General features: G+C 38.5%; 1 pseudogene; it reads left to right on the top strand.

Moving 5' to 3' along the window:
* LOC118833242 overlaps nt 1–25836 on the top strand; it is a 632463-nt pseudogene extending 606627 nt beyond the window's left edge.
* Nucleotides 25837–26146: the final 310 nt, after the last annotated feature.

Genomic DNA, 26146 nt, shown 5'->3' with positions numbered 1-26146 from the left:
TGTAGGAGGGGAAAGGGGAAAGAAAAGAGAGGAGTGGTTAGAAGAGAGGGAAGAAGTAGTAAGGGGAAAAGGGTAAGACGGAGGGGGGGCTGAAAGGGAAGTAATATGGAGGGTGGTGGTAGTCAAAAGCAAAACTCTTTTGAGCAGGGGAAAGGAGAAGGAAGATATAAAAACATAATGGGGGTGGGGAATAGGATGGAAAAAAAAGACACAGATAGTAAGCATAACTGTGAATGTGAATAAGATAAATTCTCCCATGAAACAGAAGCTGAGACTAGAATGGATTAAAAATCATAATCCTACAATATATCGTTTGCAAGAAACAAATTTGAAACGGGGATACACATAGGGTAAAGTTAAAAGGCTGGAGTAGACTATATTATGCTTCAGCTGAAGTAAAAACAAAAAAGGAGGGGTAGCAATCCTAATCTCAGACAAAGCAAAAGCAAAGATAGATCTAATTAAAAGAGATAAGGAAGGAAACTATATCCAGCTAAAAGGCACCCCAGACAATGAAGTAATTTCATTGCTTAACATATGTGAACGAAGTGGTATAGGATCCAGATTCTTAGAGGAGAAGTTAAAGGAATTACAGGAAGAAATAGACAGCAAAACAATATTAGTGGGGGACCTCAAACTCCCCCTCTCTGAGCTTGATAAATATAACCTCAAAATAAACAAGAAAGAAGTTAAGGAGATGAATAAAGTTTTAGAAAATATCAATATGATAGACCTCTGGAGAAAACTTAATGGGTATAGGAAGGAATATAACTTTTTCTCAGCAGTACTTGGCACATACACAAAAATTTGACCTTTTAATAGCACATAAAAAACACCACAGTCCCGTGCAGAAAGGGCAGAAATACTTAATACATGCTCTTCAGATCATGATTCAATAAAAATTATCTGTAATTCATGGCTGTGGAAAGACAGACTAAATACTAATTGGAAAGTAAATAATCTAATCCAAAAGATTGAGTGGGTCAAAAAACAAATCATAGAAACAATTCATAACTTCATTGAAGAGAATGACAATAATGAGACAACGTACCAAAGCTTATTGGATGCAGCAAAACAGTTTCTAAGGGAAGTTTTATATCTTGAATGCTTGCATGCATAAAATAAAGAAGAAAGAGATCAATGAATTGAGCATGAAACTGAAAAAACTAGAAAAAGAAAAAAAAACACTTTTCACCCAATTAAAGTTAGATCTATATAAATGGAAAAGCATCAGTTGTTCATGGTTAGGCTGAGCTAATATAATAAAAATGACAATTTTACCTAAATTAATTTAATTGTTTAGGGCCATACCAATCAAACCGCCAAAAATTATCTAGAAAAATAAAAGATCCAGATTATCAAGGGAATTAATGGAAAGAAATGTTAAGGGAGGAAGCTTAGCTACACCAGGTATTAAACTGTATTACAAAGCAGCAACCATCAAAACTATTTGGTACTGCCTAAGAAATAGAGTGGTGGATCAGTGGAATAGGTTAGGTGCACAAGCTGCAGTATCCAATGACTATAGTCATCTACTCTTTGATAAACACAAAGAGTCCAGCTTCTGGGCTAAGAATTCACTATTTCACAAAAACTGCTGGAAAAACTAGAAAATGATATATCAGAAATTGGGCATACCAATATCTCACTCCGTATACCAAAATAAAGTCAAAATGGGTTCACTATTTAGATGTAAAGGTGATATTGTAAGCAATTTGGGAGGGAAGGGAATAGTTTAACTTTCAGACCTATGGAGAAGAGAAGAATTTATGACTAAACAAGAGATAGAGAGCATTACAAAATGCAAAAAGGAAAATTTGGATTACATTAAATTGAAAAGCTTTTGTACAAACAAAGCCAATACAACCAAGATTAAGAGGGAAGCAGAAAACTGGGAAAGAATTTTTACAACCAGTGTCTGACAAAGGCCTCATCTCTAAAATGTACAGGGCACTGAGTCAAATTTTAATAATACAAGTCATTCCCCAACAGATAAATTGTCAAGGGACATGAACAGTAGTTCTCAGAGAAAGAAATTAATGATATCGACAGTCATATAAAAATGCTGTAACTCTGTATTGATTAGGGAAATGCAAATCAAAATAACTCTTAGTTACCACATTATCTCCTGTCAGATTGACTAACATCTGAAAACAAAAAAAAAATGATAAATGCTGGAGAAGATGTTGGAAATTTGGTACACTATTGCCTTGTTGGTCGTTTGGAACTGATCCAGCCATTCTGAAGAGCAATTTGGAGCTATGTCCAAAGGCTTATAAAAATGTGCATACCCTTTAACCCAGCAATACCTCTCCTAGGGCTATATTCCAAAGAGATCCAAGGGTTAAAATTTCCCCCGCATACAAAAATATTTATAGCAGCTCTTTTTGTGGTGCCAAAGAATTGGAAATCAAGGGGATAACCATCAATTGCAGAATGGCTAAACAAATTGTGGTATATGAATGTAATGGAATACTATTGTGCTATAAGAAATGAGGAGCAGACAGACTTCATAAGAAGCTGGAGAAAATTATATGATCTGATGATGAATGAAGCTAGCAGAATCAGGAGAAAAATGCACACAACCACAGACACATTGCTTCTGTGATGACTACCTTTAATAGACTTGGCTCTTCTCAATTATTCAAAGGCTTCTTTTATATGTGGAAATCCTAATAAATTTAAAAATGGATCCCCTATTATTATAACAGGACTAGGAGGGGCTGAAATACTATCAAAACAAATAAAATTGATGATGAAATTGGACAACTACAAAAGAAAGAATATACGGTAGTAATTGTACCTGTTATTAAATAAATAATTGGGATAGATATATTAAGGGGTATGACTTTAAATTTGCCTGAGGTAAGATACCAATTTTCAGTGAGGAAGTTAGTAATTAATGCTTTCTTGGTGGGTAAAATAAAAATGGACCCAGTGATTTTATTCCAACCGTCTACAGTAATTACTTTGAAGCAATACCACATACAGGGTGGACAAGATAAAATTATAAATATTCTAAAGGAATATATTGAGGCAGAGTGTTAGTCCCTACAACTACTCAAAGCATTATCTTGTATGGCCAGTATGAAAGTCAGATGGAACATGGAGAATGACAGTTGACTAGAGACAGCTGAATAAAGTGACCCTTCCTCCACTCCCCAAATGCTGCTGTTCCAGACACCTTTACCTTAATAGAAAAAATTCAAATATATGACAGGACTTGGTATGCAGTTATTGATTTATCCAATGCTTTCCTTACTGTCTCAATAGATTCTAAACAATAGGACCAGTCTGCTTTTTTCTTGGCAGAGTAGACAATACACTTTCACCTATTTACCACAAGGATATTTGCATAGCCCTACTATTTGTCATGGAATTATGGTAGCATTTGGATGAATTAGAATTGCCGAATGTGTAACTTATTCATTATATAGATGATATTGTGTTACATGGAAGAAATGTAGAAGAGGTGGAGAGGAGTTTGATGATTTAAATTGAACATATGAAAAATAAAGGGTGGGAAATTAACCCTGCAAAGGTTCAAGGACCAGCTCAAACAGTGAAATTCTTGGGCGTACAATGGAATAAAGGGCTATGAGAGATTCTCCAGCAAGCCTGACAAAAGATTCAGGATTATTTGGGTACTGGAGACACTATAACTCATTTAGGACAGATTCTAAAACCCTTATATACCATTACTAGCAAAAAATCTGAATTTGATTGGGGATCTGAGCAGAGTAAAGCTTTTGAAGAAGCCAAGGCTGTTATACAGTTAGACCTAGATTTATGGCCCATGCAAAGTGGTCCAGTGGAATTAGAAGTGACTGTACAAGATGAATGTGCAAATTGGAGTTTGTGGCAAAAACAGCAAGGCCAAAATGTACCCTTAGGATTTTGGTCTAGGAAACTTCCTTCATTGAGAGTTCAATATACCCCTCTTGAAAAACAGCTATTAGCTGCATACTGGGCCTTAGTAGAGACTGAGCAATTACCTCTGAATCATGAAGCAATATTAAGATCTGGAATCCCAGTTATGACCTGGGTAATGAGTACCCCAGCTTCCCATAAAATTGGATACGCACATTAAATAGAAATTAAATGGAAATGGTCCATCCAAAACAGATCTAAAACAGGTAAAAGTGGAGTTTCTGCTTTACATGAGACTGTAGCACAAATAAATACTGAGGAAATAATACATCCCTTGAACCAAAACAACAGTTGATACAATCCTTAGTAAAATGGAATGAGAGATATGACAGATTAACTGAAGAACAAAAGAAACATGCATGGTTTACTCACAGGAGAACAAAATACCTACACCATAAAAGACATTGGAAAACTGTAGTCTATAACCCATATACTAGATGGATTTTGGAAAGTACTGGGACAGGTGGAAGTCATCAATACGCTGAACTCAAGGAAGTATATCAAGCCATTAGTACAGAACAAGGAGGACAATGTCTTTTATTTACAGATTTATGGGCTGTAGCTAATGGTTTAGCTACATGGATGCCCATGTGGAAAAATCAAAATTGGGAAATTCATGGTAAACAAGTCTGGGGCAAAGAGTTATGGGAAGATATATGGGATATGTCTTTGGTTACTAACTTGTCAGTTTTTCGTATAGATGCTCATGTGGCCCTCACCACACCAGAACATGAGTACAATGCACATGCCAATTGACTAGCAAAGATTGCTACTCAACATGTTGTCTCTACCATGAAATCAACCGATGATACAATACTAGCAAAATGGGTCCATCAAACAGGGGTCCAGGCCACACACAGGTGGGCACAAGATTGAGGTATTAGTGTCTCACACTCATTGCTAAAACAAGTAGCAGGGGAGTGTTACATGTGTCAAATGGAAAAGGAATGAACTGGTCCTCAGGTAGTGACTGCAGAAATAGCAAGGGAGAAGGTCCCAGCACAAATTTGGCAAATAGATCATGTTGGGCCTCTATCCCAAGATAGAGGATGCAAATTTGTATGTACTTGTGTTGACACCTATTGAGGTGTACTAGTGGCTTGTGCCTATAAGAATGAGATGCAGAAAAACACCTATAGAACTCTAGATATCATAAGTTTATATTATGGAATTCTGGTGCAAATCCAAAGTGATAATGGGTCACATTTTAAAGGTAATGAAGTAAAGGGATATTGCATATTAAACAATATAGAATGGATATACCATATTCCATATTATCCACAAGCATTTGGGTTAATTGAAAGAATGAATGTGTTATTAAAAGAACAGTTAAGGAAGTTAAGTTCTAATAATTCTTATCAACATTGGAAAGATAATTTGTTCACTACTTTATGTAATTTGAATAATAGACTGTTTGGAGAAAGTATACCTCTAGCTAGCATGATGACTCCAAATCTACAAATTAGAAAACAACAATCACATAAGATTCCAAATACTGAGTATTGAACAGTGGGACAAGATGTCCCAGAACCATATCCAGGAACGCCTGGATCAGCTGGATGTGATTTACATTGTTTGGAGGATTTTTGTTTGGATAGGGAAGAAATAAGGAAAATCACTATTGGGATATGTGCTAGAATTCCTAAAAATAATTTTGGATGAATATTACCTAAATCTGGATTAGCAGCTGGAGGAATACATGTGTTAGCTGGAGTAATAGATTCTATCAAGGAGAAATTATTGTGGTACTCCAAAATTTAAGTGGAGATCCTATATAGTTTTACAAAAAAGGCTAGAATAGCTCAAATACTTATTATTCCTTGTAAAATGATACTTCTTGTGAAAACTGATCCTACTTCTGAAATACCTATCAGAGGAACTGAAGGATTTGGTTCTACTGATATACTCGTTGAAAAAATAAAATTGGGAACAAAAGCCCTGGAAATTATAGCACATGGAAAAGAAAATAATATAACTGTTGTTTACTCAGGGGAAGATGATTATCAAATTGTGCCCTTAACCCACATATTCTATCATGAATAAGGCTCTTTCAGGTACTATCATATTTGGATACTGGATGATAGTGGATTTATGCACTCCAGGAGCAAGGTTGGCACCAATAAACATCCAAGTCGATGGAACTATGTTACTAAATACCAATAATACTTTACACTTTGGGTGGGTGAATACTATGCACAGCAGGCAGCAAGACAACTACATATGCTCAGCATTCTTTCCATGCATCACTACAAATATTACCCTGATGGGCCCAGATATGAAAATGTGGAAAAGGACACATCCTGTATGTGAGCATTGGAATTTTTGGTCTGCAGTATCTATTAAGTATTTCAGTCTAATGTCTTTACAACCGCAGTTTAATCCCCATAAACATATACAAAGTGCATACGTAGAATGTGCTTATAACAGTGCCCCTGTGTTCAATGATAAAGATGGAAGCTTTAAGAGCCAAGCCCCTATAATGTTTTGCTTAAATGGATCTCAAATATATAACCGGGGATGGTGGGCCAACTGTATACAAGTATTATCTACTGATGTGCCTGACCCCACTTGCAATCATATTATAAAGATACCAAGGAGCTGTGTGACTGTGACACAAAATTATCAAAAACATATATTTCATTTCAATATTTCTTTCCCTGTTCCACAACAATATAATCAAAAAAAGAAGGGATGGTATGATACACCACTTGGTGGAGCAGGAATGGGTTTGGGTATGTTAAATAGTGCAGATCTCGAGACCTTAGCCAACAGACTGCACAGTGCTAGAAAAGTTGGTCCTCAAGCTTTGACAATAAATGCCCACAATGATCCTACCCCACCAACATACGTTAGACTACCAGAAGGATTCTCTCCAATTGTTCACTCACTCTCCTTTAACTAATTTGTGAGTATATATGAATGTTTCTAAATTGTTCAATTGGACTGCTTGATAACTATGAAACACGTATACATTGATACAGGAAGAGAATGTGCAAAGACAATTGAGTTCAACAAATGAAAAATTAAGGCATAACACATTTTCCTTATATAAACCAAAGACCAAGTGGATTTCATTAGAATTTGAGAACTTATGTGAAGTTCTCAAATTCTAATAAAATCCACTTATCCACTAACAAAACTGTATTATATGTGGAGAATACCTTCAATTGTACCCTTGTTACGTGAAGAAAATGGTTTTCTATGGAAGAGGTCACAGTAGTGATAAGCATATAAGAAATAGGAATAACAATGCTGATAATGATAATAATATCTCTCGTTTGTACGATAGTTTCAGGTATTCAAAGTGCTTTACACATATCCTATCTGCATTTTACAACCACTCTAGGAAATAGACTGTATTAGTATCTTCATTTTATAAATGAAGAAAATGAACAACATTCAACCCAATGACAAACCTGCTTACAAATAGACTGATGACAAGCATACATTGAGGCCCCCAACATAAGGATGTGAACAACAGATGAATTTTTGTATCTCTAGCACACAACACTTAGTGGAATGTATGAAATTCTCAACCAAACATTCCAAGGCTATGGGATCTTAAACTATTCACTGTTCCTCTGTGGAACGCAAAGTTTGCCTTTGGAGAAGTGGGTGGGTAAATGTTTGACATCTCTGAGATCCCTTCATGAATCTTATGGTCTTGTGCCATTGGCTCAAAATGTCAACGAGTTCTATAAGTATTTAAAATAAATATAAATATCTTGAAGAATAAATGGCCCATGAGAAAATTAGCACCTGATGTGAAAGAATGTCTGATAGAAGATCAAAATTATCAGTCCACCACTCAAATGTCCATAACAAAAATAGTTGTGGCATTAACTTTAACCCACTAACCCACAAGCAACCAATTTCAAAGCCAGACACAATGCCACACAGTAATCTCCCGCAAATGACATCAAAATGCAATGATCTTCAGCCAATGTTTCTATAACTTAACATTATGTACTTTTTCAAAATTCCACTGTCCCAAACACCACCCACATCCTGCCTCCTTGTTTCCTTTTCAGGAATGATCTCTCTAAGACCCTTACTTGCTGTTAGCACCCTCTGCCCATGTTAGTTACCTTGGCGATAGAATAATAAAATCACAAGTGTTCTATGATGCAATAAGGAGCAGCTTTTACTGGGTGAGTTGACTTTTTTCACAGAACATCCCGCGATTTCTCAAGTGTTCTGTCATTCAACAAGCAGCTTTTTACTGGCCGAATTTTCTTTTACACACGATCCTAGGATTAGACAGTAAAAGTCTCAACATCAATGTTGCATATCACACAGAATCCTGCAATAAATATCCACTAACACAAATTATATTATATATGGAGAATATGCTCAATTGTACCCTTGTCACCTCAAGACCATGGTTTTCTGTGGAAGAGGTCACAGTAGTGATAAGCATGTAATAAATGGGAAAAACAGTGCTGATAATGATAATAATATCTCTCATTTGTACGATAGTTTCAGGTTTCCAAAGGGCTTTACACATATCTTATCTGCATATTACAACCACTCTAGGAAATAGACTGTAATAGTATCTACATTTTATAAATGAAGAAAGTGAACAATATTCTACCCATTGACAAACCTGCCTACAAATAGTTTGATTACAAGTGTACATTGAGGCCCTCAACCTAAGGATGTGAACAACAGATGAATATTTGTATATCTGGCACAGAACACTTTTTGAAATGTATGAAATTCTCAACAAAATATTCCAAGGCTATGGGATCTTAAACTATTCACTGTTCCTCTGTGGACCCCAAAGTTTGCCTTAGGAGAAGAGGGTGGGTAAACGTATGACATCTCTGAGATCCCTTTATGAATCTTACGTTCCTGTGCCATTGGCTCTAAATGTCAACGAGTTCTCTAAGTATTGAAAATAAATATAAATGTCTTGAAGAATAAATGGCCCATGAGAAAATTAGCACCTAATCTGAAAGAATGTCTTATAGAAGATCAAAGTTATCATTCTACCTCTCAAATGTCCATAACAAAAATAGTTGTGGCATTAACTTTAACCCACTAACCCACAAGCAACCAATTTCAAAGCCAGACACAATGCCACACAGTAATCTCCCGCAAATGACATCAAAATGCAATGATCTGCAGCCAATGTTTCTATAACATAACATTATGTACTTTTTCAAAATTCCACTGTCCCAAACACCTCCCACATCCTGCCTCGCTGTTTCCTTTTCAGGAACGATCTCTCTAACTCCCTTACTTGCTGTTACCACCCTCTGCCCATGTTAGTTACCTTGGCGATAGAATGATAACATCACAAGTGTTCTATGATGCAATAAGGAGCAGCTTTTACTGGGTGAGGTGATTTTTTGAGAGATCATCCCGCAATTTCTCAAGTGTTTTGACATTCAATCAGCAGCTTTTTAGTGGCCGAATTTTCTTTTCAGACACCATCCTAGGATTATACAGCCAAAGTCTCAATGTCAATGTTGCATATCACAGGGTTTGGAGCAATAAAAATCCATTAACGCAAATTATATTATATATGGAGAATATGCTCAATTGCACCCGTGTCATGTCAGGACCTTGGTTTTCTATGGAAAAGTTCAGAGTAGTGATAAGCATATAATAAGTAGGAATAATAATGCTGATAATGATAATAATATCTCTCATTTGTACGATAGTTTCAGGTTTCCAAAGTGCTTTGCACATATACTGTATGCATATTAAAACCACTCCAGCACATAGACTATATTAGTATTTTCATTTTATAAATGAAGAAACTGAACAATATTCCACCCAATGCCAAACCTGCCTACAAATAGATTGATTACAAGTGTACATTGAGGCCATCAACCTAAGGATGTGAAAAACAGATGAATTTTTTTATCTCTAGCACACAACACTTTCTGAAATGTATGAAATTCTCAACAATTTAACATAATCAAAATTATCCATTTTGCATTTTGTAATGCTCTCTGTCTCTTGTTGGGTCATGAATTCTTTTCTTTTCCATAAATCTGATCAGTAAACTATTCCTTGCTCTCCCCAATTACTTATAGTATCAGCCCTTTCTCCTAAATCATGAACCCATTTTGACTTTATTTTCCTATATGGTGTAAGATATTATTCTATGTCCAGTTTCTGTCCTACCATTTTCCAATTTTCCCAACAGTTTTTGTGAAATAGTGAATTGTTAGCCCAGAAGCTGCCCTCTTTGGGTTTATCAAAGAGTCCATTGCTGTAGTTGTTGACTTCTCCATCTTGTATTCCTATCCTATTCCACTGATCCACACCTCTGTTTCTTAGCCAGTACCAGGTAGTTTTGATGACTGCTGCTCTGTAGTACAGTTTAATATCTGGTATGGCTAGGCCACCTTCTCTAGTATGTCTTTTCATTAATACCCTAGATATTCGAGACCTCTTGTTGTTCCAGATGAATTTTGTTATAATTTTGTCCAGCTCAGTAAAATAATTTTCTGGTAGTTCGATTGGTATGGCACTGAATAGATAGATTAATTTAGGTAAACTTGACATTTTTATTATATTAGCTCGGCCCAACCATGAGCAACTGATATTTTTCCATTTATTCAGATCTGACTTTATTCGCGTGAAAAGTGTTTTATAGTTTTGTTCATGTAGGCCCTTGGTTTGTCTTGGCAAACAGACTCCCAAATATTTTATAGTGTCTACAGTAACTTTGAATGGAATTTCTCTTTCTATCTCTTGCTGTTGGGCTTTGTCAGTAATGTATAGGAATGCTGAGGATTTATGTCGGTTTATTTTATATCCTGCAACTTTGCTAAAGTTGTTTATTATTTCAAGTAGTTTTTTACTTGATTCTCTAGGATTCTCTAAATAAATCATCATATCATCTGCAAAAAGTGAGAATTTAGTTTCTTCTTTTCCTAATCTAATTCCTTCAATTTCTTTTTCTTCTCTTATTGCTACAGCTAACGTTTCTAGTAACAAATTGAATATTAGGGGTGATGATGGACATCCTTGTTTCACCCCTGATATTATTGGGAATGCATCTAGCTTATCCCCATTCCAAATAATGCTTGTTGATGGTTTTAGGTAGATGCTATTTATAATTTTAAGGAAGGTTCCATTTATTCCTATGCTTTCTAGCGTTTTAAATAGGAATGGGTGTTGTATTTTGTCAAAGGCTTTTTCTGCGTCTATTGAGATGATCATATGGTTTCTGCTAGTTTTGTTGTTGATATGTAATACAAGGAAAATTAGGAACCCCTGAGAAAACCCTAGCTACTGACAAGCACCCCTAGAAAGAATGGACTCAGATATCTTTGGCATTTAGCAAACCCCCTGGGACTCCATGACTCCACCAAGGAATGTCAATAGATAGGACCATCTCATTGAAGGATAACCTGGTAGACCCTTTCTAGCAGATATCCCTGGGGCTCCGTGACTCCACCAAGGAATGTCAATGAGATTATCCCACTAGTACCATAACCTGACTGAATCCTTTGATCAGTCAGGACCTTTGTTCCTGTTCCGCCTACCCAGTGACCTGATCTGTAGGTTCCAGTAGATAATTAATCACTGTACCCCCACATGTCCTATATAAGTCAAGCCGTCACTCCAACACACGGCCATTGATTTGTGGTGCAGTACCCCAATGGCCGCCGGCTAATAAATTCTCCACTTAAAACTTATACTCTGTATTGTGTCTCGCTCACTTCTGGTACAACATTTTGGAGGCCCCAGTGAGATGAGGCGGTATTTCGTGTTACCGCCTTAGAGACGCACACAGAATTCCAGACCTCAACAGGGAGTCTCTGCCCCCGATCCACCTACTCTCACTTCAGAGGGCCGGCTCCTGGGGATTTCTTTTTCTAGGACTCTGATGTGGGGTGATGATCTCGGAGAATGGGCTCTTTGCTGACCTGTCCCTTTTCGGCCTACAGAGTATTCTGGTTTTCAGAACTCTAGAGGTAAGGTTTTTCTGGTTTGGAGCTAGCCATTGGGTCTCTGTTATCACGATAAACCCTGATGACCTGTGGTACAGAGCTAGGCGGGGCTGGGATGCTACCCTCCCTATTGGGGTGTGGGAAGATTGGGGGTCGTATCCCTAAGGAGGAAATCTGGTTCACTTTTCTTTCCTCCTAGGGGACTTGTTTAGCCTTCAATCAGCTCATGCCATCTGGTTTTCTGTTTTGTGTTTTGTGGTGTGGGGAGATTGGAGGTCATTATCCCTCCTCCGAGTGAATTTGTTTAGCCTTCAGTCAACCCATGCTGTTGGTTCTCTGTTTTGTGTTGGAGTGTGAGAGAGATTGGGGGTTGTATCTTTGAGGAGGAAATCTTTCCTCTGAGAGAACTTGTTTAGCCTTCGATTTCACCCACACTGTATGGTTCTCTGTTTTGTGTTGAGGTGTGAGAGAGGTTGGGGGTTGTATCTTTGAGGAGGAAATCTTTCCTCTGAGAGGACTTGCTTAGCCTTCGATTTCACCCACACTGTATGGTTCTCTGTTTTGTGTTGAAGTGTGAGAGAGGTTGGGGGTTGTATCTTTGAGGAGGAAATCTTTCCTCTGAGGGGACCTCTTTAGTCTTCCATTCGATCCACACTGTTTTTTTTGTTGCGTTTTGAGTCGCCTCTGTTCGCGTGTCTGTGTCAAAATTGTGAAATGTGTGTTTTGTTAAAAAATCTGAAACATAGGCAGCCAGAGATATCAGCCTGCCACTAGGGAAACAGACTCCCTTCCTTGTGGCTCTCGTTTGGTCAACGTGGAACTATGACGGGAATGGGTTATAATTTGGCAGATTCTGGGTTTTAAATTGTTAAAAAGTTTGGAAATTGGTTAGTTGAATTTGGGAAGAAAGATCTCCTGAAATTGTAAAGTCATTCCAGGAGTTCACTCTTGCTGAAACACCTCCTCCCAATGAATGCCTTCTGGCTAAAACCTCCGTTAAAGTCTTCAGTGGGACTCTCGAATTTGTCTTAGTCCCTGATTCCCTTAGATTCAAGTACAAAAGAGGTTTTTGGGAGTGAGCAACGGGGTGACGTTTACTTGAATTACAATCATTGAGATCTTTTCACTAGGGCTGCAGTAAAGGTTAGAGCAGTTAAATCAAACTCCTCTCCTCCCAGATCAGATTAGAAGAGAATGAAGGAGAACTGTAGGGAAAAACTTAAATCGCCCTCCCCACCAGGCAAAAGGAGGAGAGGGACAGAAATTCACAGACTGACAGTCAGTCCTGTGCCCCTGGGTACCTTTGTAGACCATCCTTGTGGTAAAGTTTCAAAAGTAACTTTTGTGAAAGAGAGAGATAGAAACTTGTAAAAAAAAGGAATTTAGGAGGGTTGTAGAATAGCAGCTTGAGACTACCTTTCTAGTCAGGAGTCCATGTGCTCCTCTTGGCTGCCATGTGCTCTTGGCCTCGCCCTTCTCCCACCCTCCACATTGAAAGATTATCGGAACTGAAGCTAAAGGAAAGGTCTCTCAACTAGTAAGGGTCCAAAGTGACTGGGAAAGAGGGCTTGCCTCCAAATTAGGTCAATTCAATAAACATAATTATGAAAAACTTATTATGATCAAGACATTGTGTTAAGGTCTAAGGAGACAAGGACAAAAATGGGAAGAAAAACAAAAGCCCAGTCCCTACCCACAAGGTGCTTATATCCTGCTGGGGGATACAACATCCAAACAGATGAGTAAATGAGAAACAATTTGAGGTGAGAGCACTGGTAACTAGGGGTATCACTGAGATAATGAATGTGAAAGTGCTTTGAAATTATAAAACCCTATTTGAATATAATAGTTGTGGTAGTAGTAGTAGTACTAGTAGTAAGAGTAGTAGTAGTAGTAGTAGTAGTAGTGGTAGTAGTAGTAGTAGTAGTAGTAGTAGTAGTAGTAGTAGTAGTAGTAGTAGTAGGCAGCAGCAATAGTAGTAACCCATGGCCCAGAACTCAAGCTCTGTGTTTACACAGACCAGGTTCAGTCTTGGGGGCATCTCACAAATCATTCTTTTTGCCTTGTGCCCCCATTTAGAATTTCCCATTGGAAAATTGGAATATGGCTTGTATCTGTGTACTAATGAATGGTAATTCTTTCTCTTGCTACTCCAAATTCTGTCTCCTACTTGGTCCAAGAACTCTTCTCTGAGAGGCTTGGTCTGGGCATTCCTCCAATGGATAGTTCCCCCTCCAGGAATTCCTTGACTACTCTGCCATAGCCTTTTCTGGGCTGTCGTCATGGGTGCCAAGACTTCTCCAAGTTCTTAAACCATAATGAGATACTTAAGAAGGGTCTGTGAACACTGGTAGAGGCAGGCTTGTTATTGTTGTTTAGGATGTCATTATTTCAAGTCTTCCTATTTCATGTTATTTTAATTTGTGGGCAGGCTATAATGTTAGAATTCCCTCTGAGCTCTATGGAGATGACTGTGGCCCTGGATATCTTTCAGGTTACATTAGGCAAAGGTGCCATCCTGGAGATCCCCCTGAGTTTTACTGGGGAATTTGTAGGCTTTGGAACACCCTGGTGGTCACTATGGACATCAGGGAATAATCATTTAGAATAAAATCCTACCCTGATATCTGGTTCCTGAAGGGTATGCCAACAGAATAGAAGCTTTGACAGGACACGTAAACATAGAATCACTGAGTTTCAGAGATAGCAAAACCCTCAGAGGCCATCTACTTCAGCCTAAACTTAAATAGGCCAAAATACCTGGTTTTGTTTGAAGACTTTCCATGAAAGAGCCTCCCTCTCCTTCCCCAGGCATGGTTAAGAAGTTCTTTCTGACATCAAGGCTAAATCTGTGTAAACTTAAGCCACTGCTCTGAACTACACCCTCTAGGGCCAAGTAGAATACATCTAATGCCTCTTTCAGTCGACATTTTTTTTTCAAATACTTAAACCCAGCCATCACATTCCCCCAAGTCTTCTTCTCTTGGGGCCAGACCTCCCCCTTTCTTTGAACTGCTCCTCACAGGGCATGATCTCCTTCATCATCTTGTTTGCCCTCCACTTTGTCCTATCAGTCTGTGTCCATCCAAAAATTGGTGCCCAGAACCGAAGACAATGCTTTGATGTAGTCTGACCCAGATGCTATGCCTCTCCATGCAGCCTCAGATTGAGGTGGATTTCTAGGTTGCCATGTTGACACTGCTCACTTATGATAAGTGCACTGAAAGCCCCAAATCTTTTTCTGATGAAATGCTATCTAGTCATTTGTTTTTCAAACCTGAGCTTAAGCATTTACACAACCCTTACTGATTGTGTACAGTAAATGCCAACGGTTCCTTATTACCTTCAGGATCAAATACAAAAGCCTATATTTTGCTTTTAAAGCTCTTCATAACTAAGCTCTTTCATAACTTTCTGTTCTTCTTAACCATTACTAGCCTCCACATTCACTGCCATCCATTGACATTGGCTTCCTTGCCATTCTTCACACAAGACATTATATCTTCCATTTCACTTCATTTCACTGCCTTTCCCCATGCCTAGAATTCTCTTCCTCATCTCTGCCTCTTGGCTTCCTTCAAATATCAGCAAAAAAACTCACCTTCTATATGAAGACTTTTTCAATCCTCCTTCACCCTAGTGCCTTCTTTCTGAGATTATCTCCAATTTATCCCTTATATATCTCATTTGTACATAATTGCATGGTTGCCATCCTCATTTGACTGTGAAGTCCTTGAAGGCAGAGATTTTTTTTCCCTTTTTTTCAATCTCTAGCACTTAGCACAGTGTCTGGCACATAGTAAGCACTTAAAAAAATAATTGTCTGACTTGACGTTAGATTTGTCCCAATATTCCAGCCGGTTGCTCTGACTCTGTTATCCAGTATATTAGCTATATCTCCTAGGGTTGTATCATCTGCAAATCTGGGAAACATGCCATCTATACCTTCATTTAAGTCATTGATTAAAAACATTAAGCCACCACGATGCCCAAAAAGTATACAGCCAAACATGCCCCTGTGGCATTCAACGGGAGATAGATTTTTTTATTTTTTTTTATTTTTGGTTTACAACACTCAGTTCTACATAATTTTGAGTTCCAGATTTTCTTCCCTCCCTCCTCCCTCCTTCCCCAAGATGTCATGGAATCCCATATATCTTCCAAGTATAACTTCGCATTGAATTAATTTACACACTCTTCAAGTCGTGGAGAAGAATTATGACCAATGGAATGAATCATGAGAAAGAAGAAAGAGAACCAAAAAAACCCAAAAAACAAAAGAGAAAAAAAGGGGGGGGGAAGGAGAGCATAAGGGATGCCTCAATCTGCATTCATACTTCATAGTTCTTTCTCTGGATGTAGATAGTATTCTCCATCGTGAGTCCTTTGGAGTTGTCTTTGTACCTTGTGTTGCTGAGAACAGCAAAGTTTGTCAGGGTTAGTCATCACAGAATCCCTATATCTGTGGTTGTGTGTAATGTTCTCCTGGCTCTGCTCCGCTTGCTCAGCATTATGTCATGTACGTTTTTCCAGGTTGTTATGAAGTCCGTATCATCCCCATTTCTTACAGCACAATACTATTCCATTACCTTCATATACCACAGCTTGTCCAGCCATTCCTCAATTGAAGGGCATCCCTTTGATTTCCAATGCTTAGCTACCACAAAAAGAGCCGCTATAAATATTTTTGTACATATGGGTCCTTTTCCCACTTGGGTGATCTCTTTGGGACACAACCCTAGAAGTGGTATTGCTGGGTCAAAGGGTATGAACATTTTTATAGCCCTTTGGGCATAGTTCCAAATTGCTCTCCAGAATGGCTGGATCAGTTCACAACTCCACCAGCAATGTCACAATGTTCCAATTTCCCCACATCCTTTCCAGCATTTATCATTTTCCTGTTTTGTCATTTTAGCCAATCTGACAGGAGAGATGTGGTACCTAAGAGTTGTTTTGATTTGCATTTCTATAATCAGTATTAATTTAGAGCATTTTTTCATATGCCTGTAGATATCTTTAATTGCTTCCTCTGAAAACTGCCTGTTCATATCCTTTGACCATTTCTCAATTAGGGAATGACTTGTATTCATATATATTTGGCTTAGTTCCCTGTATATTTTAGAAATGAGGCCTTTATCAGAGACACTAGTCGTAAAGATTTTCTCCCAATTTTCTGCTTCCCTCCTAATCTTTGTTGCATTGGCATTTTTTGTAGAAAAACATTTCAATTTAACATAATCAAAATTATCCATTTCACATTTTGTAATGCTCTCTATCTCTTGTTTGTGTCATGAATTCTTTTCTTTTCTATAAATTTGATAGGTAAACTATTCCTTGCTCTCACAAATTGCTTATAGTATCAGCCTTTATTCTTAAATCATGAACCCATTTTGACTTTATTTTGGTGTATGGTGTAAGATATTGGTCTATGCCCAGTTTGTGCCCTACCATTTTCCAATTTTCCTAGCAGTTTATGTGAAATAGTGAATTCTTAGCCCAGAAGCTGGCCTCTTTGGATTTATCAAAGAGTAGATTGCTACAGTTGTTGACTTCACCCAGCTTTCTCCCAGTCTGTCTCCAAAGTTGGTTTCCCAGCCGCTTCCGCTTTGGTGCTGTCTGGAGCAGCTCTGCATGCCGAGCGCTCTCCCAGCCTATAGATTCATCCCTTCGTCCTTTCAGACTCTTATGGATGGAAATTTGCCTTACTCAGACTGCTCACGGTTTCTAACTCTCTCAAATCTGCTCAGATTCACTTTTTAATAGGAATCTGACAAAACTTGTGAGAGAGCTCCGGTAAGATGCTGTTTTCATGTGGCCATCTTGGCTCCACCCCCTGGGGATAGATTTTAAGTTGACATTTAATCACTCATGAGACCTCCTTGCATACAGCCCTTCAACCAGTTCCAAAGTCACCCAACCTTATAGTCATCTAACTGACAGATAGAATTAATGCTTGGAAAGGAAAGGAAAGTCAAACATAGTCTGATGGGTCTCTAGATTTTGAGAGCACATTTCAAAGAGTTCAGTGAAAGAATTGGTAGGATCTGATAGGTCAATATTCTGCAAAAGAAGTTACCCTAAGAGGGACTGAAAGCTTTCAAGAATGAAACACTAAAGACAAACTGAAATTATTCTAATAAGTAAAAAAGGGGGGAATCTGCTTACAATGATGTGGCTACACAGGGAACTCAGCTTCACTGAGAATACTGCTAAGTCTATACCCAAAAGAGATCAAAGAGGATAAGGATCCAAATGTGTAAAAGTATTTATAACAGCTCTTTTTGTGGTGGCAAATAGTTGAAAACTGAGGGGGTGTCCATCAATTGGGGAATGGCTGAAAATATTATGGTATATGGATGGGATGGAATACTATACTGTAAGAAATGATGAAGGGGACAGTTTCAGAGAAATCTGGGAAGACTTGTATGAACTGATGCAAAAATGAATTGAGAAGAACCAGGAGAACAATGTCTACAGTAACAGCAATACTGTAAATCTAATCATTTGAAAGACTTAGTGACACTGATCAAAACAATAATCAACCATAATCTCAAAGGACTCTTGATGAAACATATTATCCACCTCCAGAAAGAGAACAGATGGACTCAGAGTGAAGAAAAAGCATATTTTCTTCTCTCCCTTTCTTCCTTCGTTTCTTCTTTTGGACATGGCTAATGCAAGAATATTTTTTCATGGCTATACATATTTACAATGGGTCTTATTTTTCTCCTCAATGGGGAAGGGAGAGAATTCAAAACTGAAAATAAAATAAGATTGAGCCATTGGGGAAAAAACTGGGAATTCAGCAACCAACTCTGATTGTTAAAAGAATTGTATAGAAGTAGCACAAGACTTGCAAAAATAATGTCATGAACATTAAAGTCAAATCAAGCTAAAACTCTCGATGAATGCTAAGGATGAAAAAAGTGTGTGTGTTAAAAGGGGAAGGATACCTAGCTATGTTGAGGGCAAGAAAAGGATCAAACAAGCTTAGGACTAATGATAGCGGTGGCTAAGTGATTATGATGAATTATGGCAAGGAGGCTGAACCACTCTGATGTTATTTTGCTCCTATTTTATCTTCTGAGGAGAATGGTCTTTGAATTAAGAAGGGAAGAACCAAATGATTAACAGTGAAATGATAGCAAAGATAAAGGTGGCAAGGGAGCATTTATATGAATAGGTACAGAGAGAGGTTACAATTCTAGCCACAGTCTTCTGCAACAGTGATATCAGCTTTCCAATGTGTTTGGAAAATAAATTTGCCTGGGATACAGAGCTTAAAGATGACACGACTGAAGAATGACACAGACATGGAGGAGTCATCCATATTTGTGTTGACTGCTTCACTGTGCCTAGGTGGACTAAGTCCTAGGGTACAGAAAGAAGTCATAGATCTTGTTGCTAAGTCTGTGATTAAAAAAATCTGGAGAGTGGTTAATATTCCAGTTTTCAAAAGAAGGAAGAGAAAGGAATCTGCAAACAGACCAATTAACCCGATTTTTAAACCTGTTAAAATTCAAAGACATATTTTTAAAGGGGAGATTTGTGAGCATATAGAAAAGGGAAGCAGTGATTCCCTCAAAGCCAGCATGATTTCATCAAGAACAGGACATGCTAGATTACCTTCATTCCCTTTTTTTGATAGGGTTACTAGGCTGATAGGTCAATGGAATTCAGTAGCTTTAGTATACCTAGATTTCAGGGAAGCATTGGACAGAATCTCTCAGGTTATCCTTGTGTACAAAATGAGTAATATGAGCTAGATGAGGGGCCACAAGCTGCTGCCATTTTTGTATGACCACTTAACTAAAAATAGCTTTTACACTTTTTTTTTAAAAAAATGAAGTTTTGTTGTATTTAAAATTGTAAAAACCATACTTAGCTTGGGACCCTGCCAAAAAAGGTAGCCAGATTTGGCCCTTCAGTAGTAGTTTGCTGACCCCTGGGCTCTAGGGGACAGTACAGTTAGGTGGAATTGAAAGTAGTAGAATGTCTAGACCCAAAGAGTGGTCATTATGGCATTGACATTACAAGATTGAGTAAGGAAAAATGTTAACCTGAATTTCAACAAAGGGAAGAAAATACAATCTGAAAACTGTAGGTTGATGGACTTGACTTTGATTCCTTGGGAAATTTAGAAAATTAAAGTGATGGTTGGAAAAAGGGAAGTACTAATTACAAGAAGAGAACATGGCTTCATCAAGAACAGGTCATGTCTGACTAATCTTGTTTAATTTTTTAACAGTGTTACTAAACTAAAGGATTGGAAAATGCTACAGATATACTTTACCTAGATTTCACTAAAGTCTTTGCTAAAGTATCTCATACTATTTTTGTGGAGAATATGGAGAGCTGTGGACTGGGTGATATTACAATTAGATTCAGATTTCAATGGATGGCCTGATTCAAAGAGTAGTCAGTAATAGTTCAATGTCAACATAGCAGGCAGTCTCTAGTAGGATACCCAAGGGACACATCTTTGGCCCTTGCCCTATAACATTTTTATCATCAATTCTGATGAAAATATAGAAAATATTTATTGAATTTGCAGATGGTACAGTAGGCATAGGGAAAGCATAGAGAATTAAACCTGAACTTAGGAAAGCCTTGGTTCAAATCCTTCCTCTGAGACTGCCTAGCCATGTAACTGTGGCTAAGCCTCTCTGAGCTTCAGTTTCCCATCTGTAAAGTAGAGCTCCATATGCCTGTAGTACCTTCCTCCCAGAGTTGCTGTTAGAGCCTTCCTCTCTAAGATTACCTTCCATTAATTCTGTATAATGTATGTGAACCTCTTTATTTACATGGTGTCTCCTTGAGAACAGGGACTGTCTTTTGTCTTTCTTTGTATCCCCAGCACTTAGCACTGTGCCTGGAACATAGTAGGCACCCTATAAATATTTTATCCCTCTCCTTTTAAATTATTTTGTTTTGAGTCTTAGATGAAATTATTGCGTAGTTCAAATGCTTTATAAATGATAAAATGCTCTTAAATGTAATTTCCTATTGTGAGAATGCAAAATGATCTTCACTGCTTTGAATAATAGACCAAATTAATACGATGAAATTTACTTGGGATAAAACAGCTTCACTGTTATAGGAGGGCGAAGCTATGACTGAATAACAGTTCCTCTGTGGGGTGTGGGGTAGGAAATCTAGGGATTTTCATGGACTACAAGCTCAATCTGAGTCAACAGTATGCCTTGAAAGCCAGAAACCAAACCTTCTAATGTACTCTGAAGCATAATGATGATGAAGGTGAGATTCCCAATGTACTCTGCCTGGACAATTGTGCCAAACTGTAGGCACCACATTTTTAAAAGGACATTGATAAACTGCAGCACATATGGAGGAGGTTAATAGAAATGGAGGTTTTGTTATACAAGGGACAAAGAGGACATGATGGTTGACTTCAAGTATTTGAAGGGTTATCAAATGAAAGAACAATTAGATTTATTCTGCTTACCCTCCTAAGGCGGAACTAGAACACCTGGTAGAATTGGAAAGAGGGAGATTTAGTTTTGACCTAAGGAAAACATCCTAACCATTGGTGGCATCCAACAGTGGAATAAGATGCCTTAGGAGGCATAGCTTGCCTATATCTGTATATACGTTTTTCAATACACACACACACACATCGTATATATCACTATATATTACTTTACACATACTATCTCATTTAATGCTCAACAATCATGAGAAGTAAACGCTATTTTTGACCTCATTTTACAGATAAGGAGTGCTTAAGTGACTTGCCCAGAATCGAAGCACTCTATCCACAGAGCTACCTAGCTTCCAAGTGAGCTTTCCCCCCTCAGTGGAAGTCTTTAAATGGGGGCTTGATGGTCACTTATTGGGTTTGTTACACTCCACTCCCCACCATCCCCTTTTCCGTTATTTTCTTGTACGGCAAAATAGATGCTTATGCCCCATTGCCTGTATATCTTATTTCCTATTTGGATGCAAAAAAAGTTTTGAACATCTTCTTTGAGTTCCAAATTCTATCCCCTCTTCCCTCCCACCCACTCTCCTTAAGAAGTCAAGCAATTCAACATAGGCCACATCTGTATCATTATGCAAAACCATTCCACAATACTCATGTTGTGAAAGACTAACTGTATTTTGCTCCTGTCTATCCTATCCCAGTTTATCCAATTTTCTCCCTTGACCCTGTCCCTTTTCAAAAGTGTTTGCTTTTGATTACCTCCTCCCCTTATCTGCTCTCCCTTCTATCATCCCCCTTTTTTATCTACTTCCTCCTTCTTTCCCGTGGGGTAAGATACCCAACTGAGTGTGTATGGTATTCCCTCCTCAGGTCAAACCCGATGAGAGCAAGATTCACTTATTCCCCCTCACCTGCCCCATCTTCCCTCCCAACAGATCTGTTTTTTTTAGATATCATCCCTTCATATTCAATTCACCCTGTGCCTTCTCTCTCTCTCTCTCTCTCTCTCTCTCTCTCTCTCTCTCTCTCTCTCTATCTCTCTCTCCCTCTCTCTCTTTCTCTGTATGTGTATGTGTATATATATATATATATATATATATATATATATATATATATATATATATATATATATATATATATATATATATATATATATATTGCCTTCAGCTACCCTAATAATGAGGACTCATGAATTACACACATCATCTTTCCATGTAGGAATGTAAACAACGCAGTTCAACTTCAGTAAGTCCCTTGTGTTTTCTCTTTCTTGTTTACCTTTTCATGCTTCTTGTGTTTGAAAGACAAATTTTCTATTCAGCTCTGATATTTTCACTGAGAAAGCATGAAAGTCCTCTGTTTTAATGAAAATCCATATTTTGCCTTGGAGCATGATACTCAGTTTTGCTGGGTAGGTGTTCCTTGGTTTTGATCCTAGCTCTATTGACCTCCAGAATATCATATTCCAAGCCCTTCGATCCCTTAATGTAGAAGCTGCTACATCTTGTATTATCCTAATTGTGTTTCCACAATGCTCACATTGTTTCTTTCTGGCTGCTTGCAGTATTTTCTCCTTGATCTGGGAGCTCTGGAATTTGGCAACAATAGTCCTAGGAGTTTTCTTTTGGGGATCTTTTTTCAGGAGGCTACCTGTGGATTCTTTCCAATTTCTTTTTTTTTATTATTTTTTTTTAATTATAATAATATTTTTTTTTTATTTTTAGTTTACAACACACGGTTCTACACAATTTTGAGATCCAGATTTTCTCCCCTCCCTCCCCCTCCCTCCCCAAGACGGCATGGAGTCTCATATAACTACCATGTATAACTTCGCATTGAATTAATTTATACACTAGTCAAGTTGTGGAGAAGAATTATGACCAATGGAGTGAATCATGAGAAAGAAGAGACAGAACCAAAAAAAAAAAACCCAAAAACAAAAACAAAAGAGAAGAAAAAAGGCGAGCATGAAGTGTGCCTCAATCTGCATTTCTATTTTAACCTCTGGCTCTAGAATATCAGGGCAGTTTTCCTTGATAATTTCTTGAAAGATGATATCTAGGCTCTTTTTTTGCTCATGGCTTTCATGTAGTCCAATAATTTTTAAATCATCTCTCCTGGATCTATTTTCCAGGTCAGTGGTGTTTCCAATGAGATATTTCACATTGTCTTCCACTTTTTCATTCCTTTGTTTCTGTTTTATAATATCTTGATTTCTCATAAAGTCACTAGCTTCCACTTTTTCCAATCTAATTTTTAAGGTAGTATTTTCTTCGGTGGTCTTTTGGACGTCCTTTTCCATTTGGCTAATTCTGCCTTTCAAGGCATTCTTCTCCTCATTGGCTTTTTGGAGCTCTTTTGCCATTTGAGTTAGTCTATTTTTAAGGTGTTATTTTCTTCAGTATTTTTTGGGTCTCCTTTAGCAAGTCATTGACTTGTTTTTCATGGTTTTCTCACATCCCTCTCATTTCTCTTCCCAGTTTTTCCTCTACTTCTCTTACTTGCTTTTCCAAATCCTTTTTGAGGTCTTCCATGTCCTGAGACCAGTTCAAGTTTTTATTGGAGGCTTTCATGTAGGCTCTTTGACTTTCTTGATTTCTTCTGGCTGCATGTTTTGGTCTTCTTTGTCACCAAAGAAAGATTCCAAAGTCTGAATCTGAATCTGAGTCTGTTTTTGCTGCCTGGCCATGTTCCCAGCCAACTACAAGACTCTTGAGTTTTTTGTAAAAGTATGACTGCTTGTAGAGTAGAGAGTACTTTGTCTCAAGCTTGAGGGGCTGTGCTGTTGTTTTCAGAGGTATTTCTACACAGCAAGCTCTGCCACTCCAGTGCTCCTCCTCCCCCAGAGAACCACCAACCTGGACCCACCTGAGATCTAAGCAGGCTCTGCACTCCTGCTCTGATCTGCCACAGAATTCCTCCCACCAGGTGGGCCTGGGGCCAGAAGCAACTGCAGCTGTAGTTCTGTAAGCTTGCTTTAGAGCTGCACCACCTCCACTGCCCCCAGGCTGTTGGCTAGGCCACACACTCTTTTCACTCTGTCCCTGCAGTTTTTCCCACTAACCTTCTTTGTTGTCTTTGGTGTTTGTAGGTTGAGAAGTCTGGTAACTGCCACAGCTCACTGATTCAGGGTGCTAGGGCCTGTTCTGCCTGGCTCCTGGTCTGGTTGGTCCGGGTGCAGCCCACACTTGGCTATGTTCTGCTCTGCTCCAAACACCGTGTGATAGACCTTGCCCAGTGAACATCCAGGCTGCCCTGGGCTACAACCCTGCTTCCTTCTGCTATTTCTTGGGTTCTGCAGTTCTAGAATTTGTTCAGAGCCATTTTTATAGGTGTTTGGAGGGTCCTAGGGCAGAGCTTTAGGCACGTACCTGCTTTCCAACCACCATCTTGGCTTCGCCGCCCCGCCCCGTGACCATTATTGATGCTCCAGGACACAGAGACTTTATCAAGAACATGATTACAGGCACATCTCAGGCTGACTGTGCTATCCTGATCATTGGTGCTGGTGCTGGTGAATTTCAAGCTGGTGTCTCAAAGAATGGGCAGACCCTTGAGCATGCCCTTCTGACCTACACAACTGGTTAAAACAATTGATTGTTGGTGGAAACAAAACGGATTCCACTGAGCCACCCTATAGCCAGAAGAGATATGAGGAAATTGTCAAGGAAGTCAGTATGTATATTAGGAAAATTGGCTAGAACCAAAATTGGCTAGAACAGTAGCTTTTGTGCCAATTTCAGTTTGGAATGGTAACAATGCTGGAGCCAAGCTCTAATCCACTTTGGTTCAAGGGATGGAAATTCACTAGTAAGAATGGCAATGCTAATGAAAGTATACTGCTTCAAGCTTTGAATTGCATCCTGCCACCAACTAGTCCAACTGGCAAGCCCCTTCATCTAGCGCTGTAAGATGTCTACAAGACTGGCAGTTTTGGTACTATACTTCTTGTGCAAGTAGAAACTCGTGTTCTAAAACCAGGCTTGGTTGTCACCTTTGCCCCAGTCAATGTTAAAACTCAAGTAAATTCTGTTGAAATGCATCATGAAGCTTTCAGTAAGGCTCTGCCAATGGGTAACGTTGGTTTCAATGTCAAGAACGTGCGTATCAAAGATGTCAATCATGGTAATGTGGCTGATGATATCAAGAATGACCCACCTATGGAAGCAGCTGGTGTCACTGCACAGGTTACCATCCCGAACAATCCAGGCCAAATCAGTGCTGGCTATGCACCTGTTCTGGATTGTCACACTGCTCACATTGCTTGCAAGTTTCCTGACCTGAAGGAGAAGATTGAACATCATTCTGGTAAGAAACTGTAAGATGCCCCTAAATTCCAGAAATCTGGTGAAGCTGCCATCATTGACATGGTTCCAGGCAAACCTGTGTGTGGAGTGCTTCTCTGATTATTCTCCTCTAGGTCATTTTGCTGTTTGTGATATGAGGCAGACTGTTGCAGTTGGTGTTATCAAGGCAATTGACAGGAAGGCTGCTGGAGCTGGCAGGGTTACAAAATCTTCAAAGAACACCCAGAAGGCTAAATGAATATTCTGCACAACACCTGCCAACCTAGTTTTTTTTTTTTAAATAATTTATTTATTTTTAGTTTTCACCATTCATTTCCACATGATTTTGAGTTACAAATTTTCTTCCCATCTCTCTCTTTCCCCCCACTGAGAGATGATATGTATTCTGATTGTCCCTTTCTTGACTCTGCCTTCCCTTCTATCACCTCACTTCCCCTCCCCTTACTCTCTTTTCCCTTATTTTCTTGTAGGACAAAATAGGTTAGGTAATCAAGACATACGATCAATTCCATATGTTATATGTTGTACTATATACTTCATATATATAT

Source organism: Trichosurus vulpecula (genome assembly GCF_011100635.1).
Source record: "Trichosurus vulpecula isolate mTriVul1 chromosome X unlocalized genomic scaffold, mTriVul1.pri SUPER_X_unloc_6, whole genome shotgun sequence".
In the NCBI taxonomy this organism is placed as follows: Eukaryota; Metazoa; Chordata; class Mammalia; order Diprotodontia; family Phalangeridae; genus Trichosurus; species Trichosurus vulpecula.
This window is presented reverse-complemented; position numbering and strand designations above follow the sequence as displayed.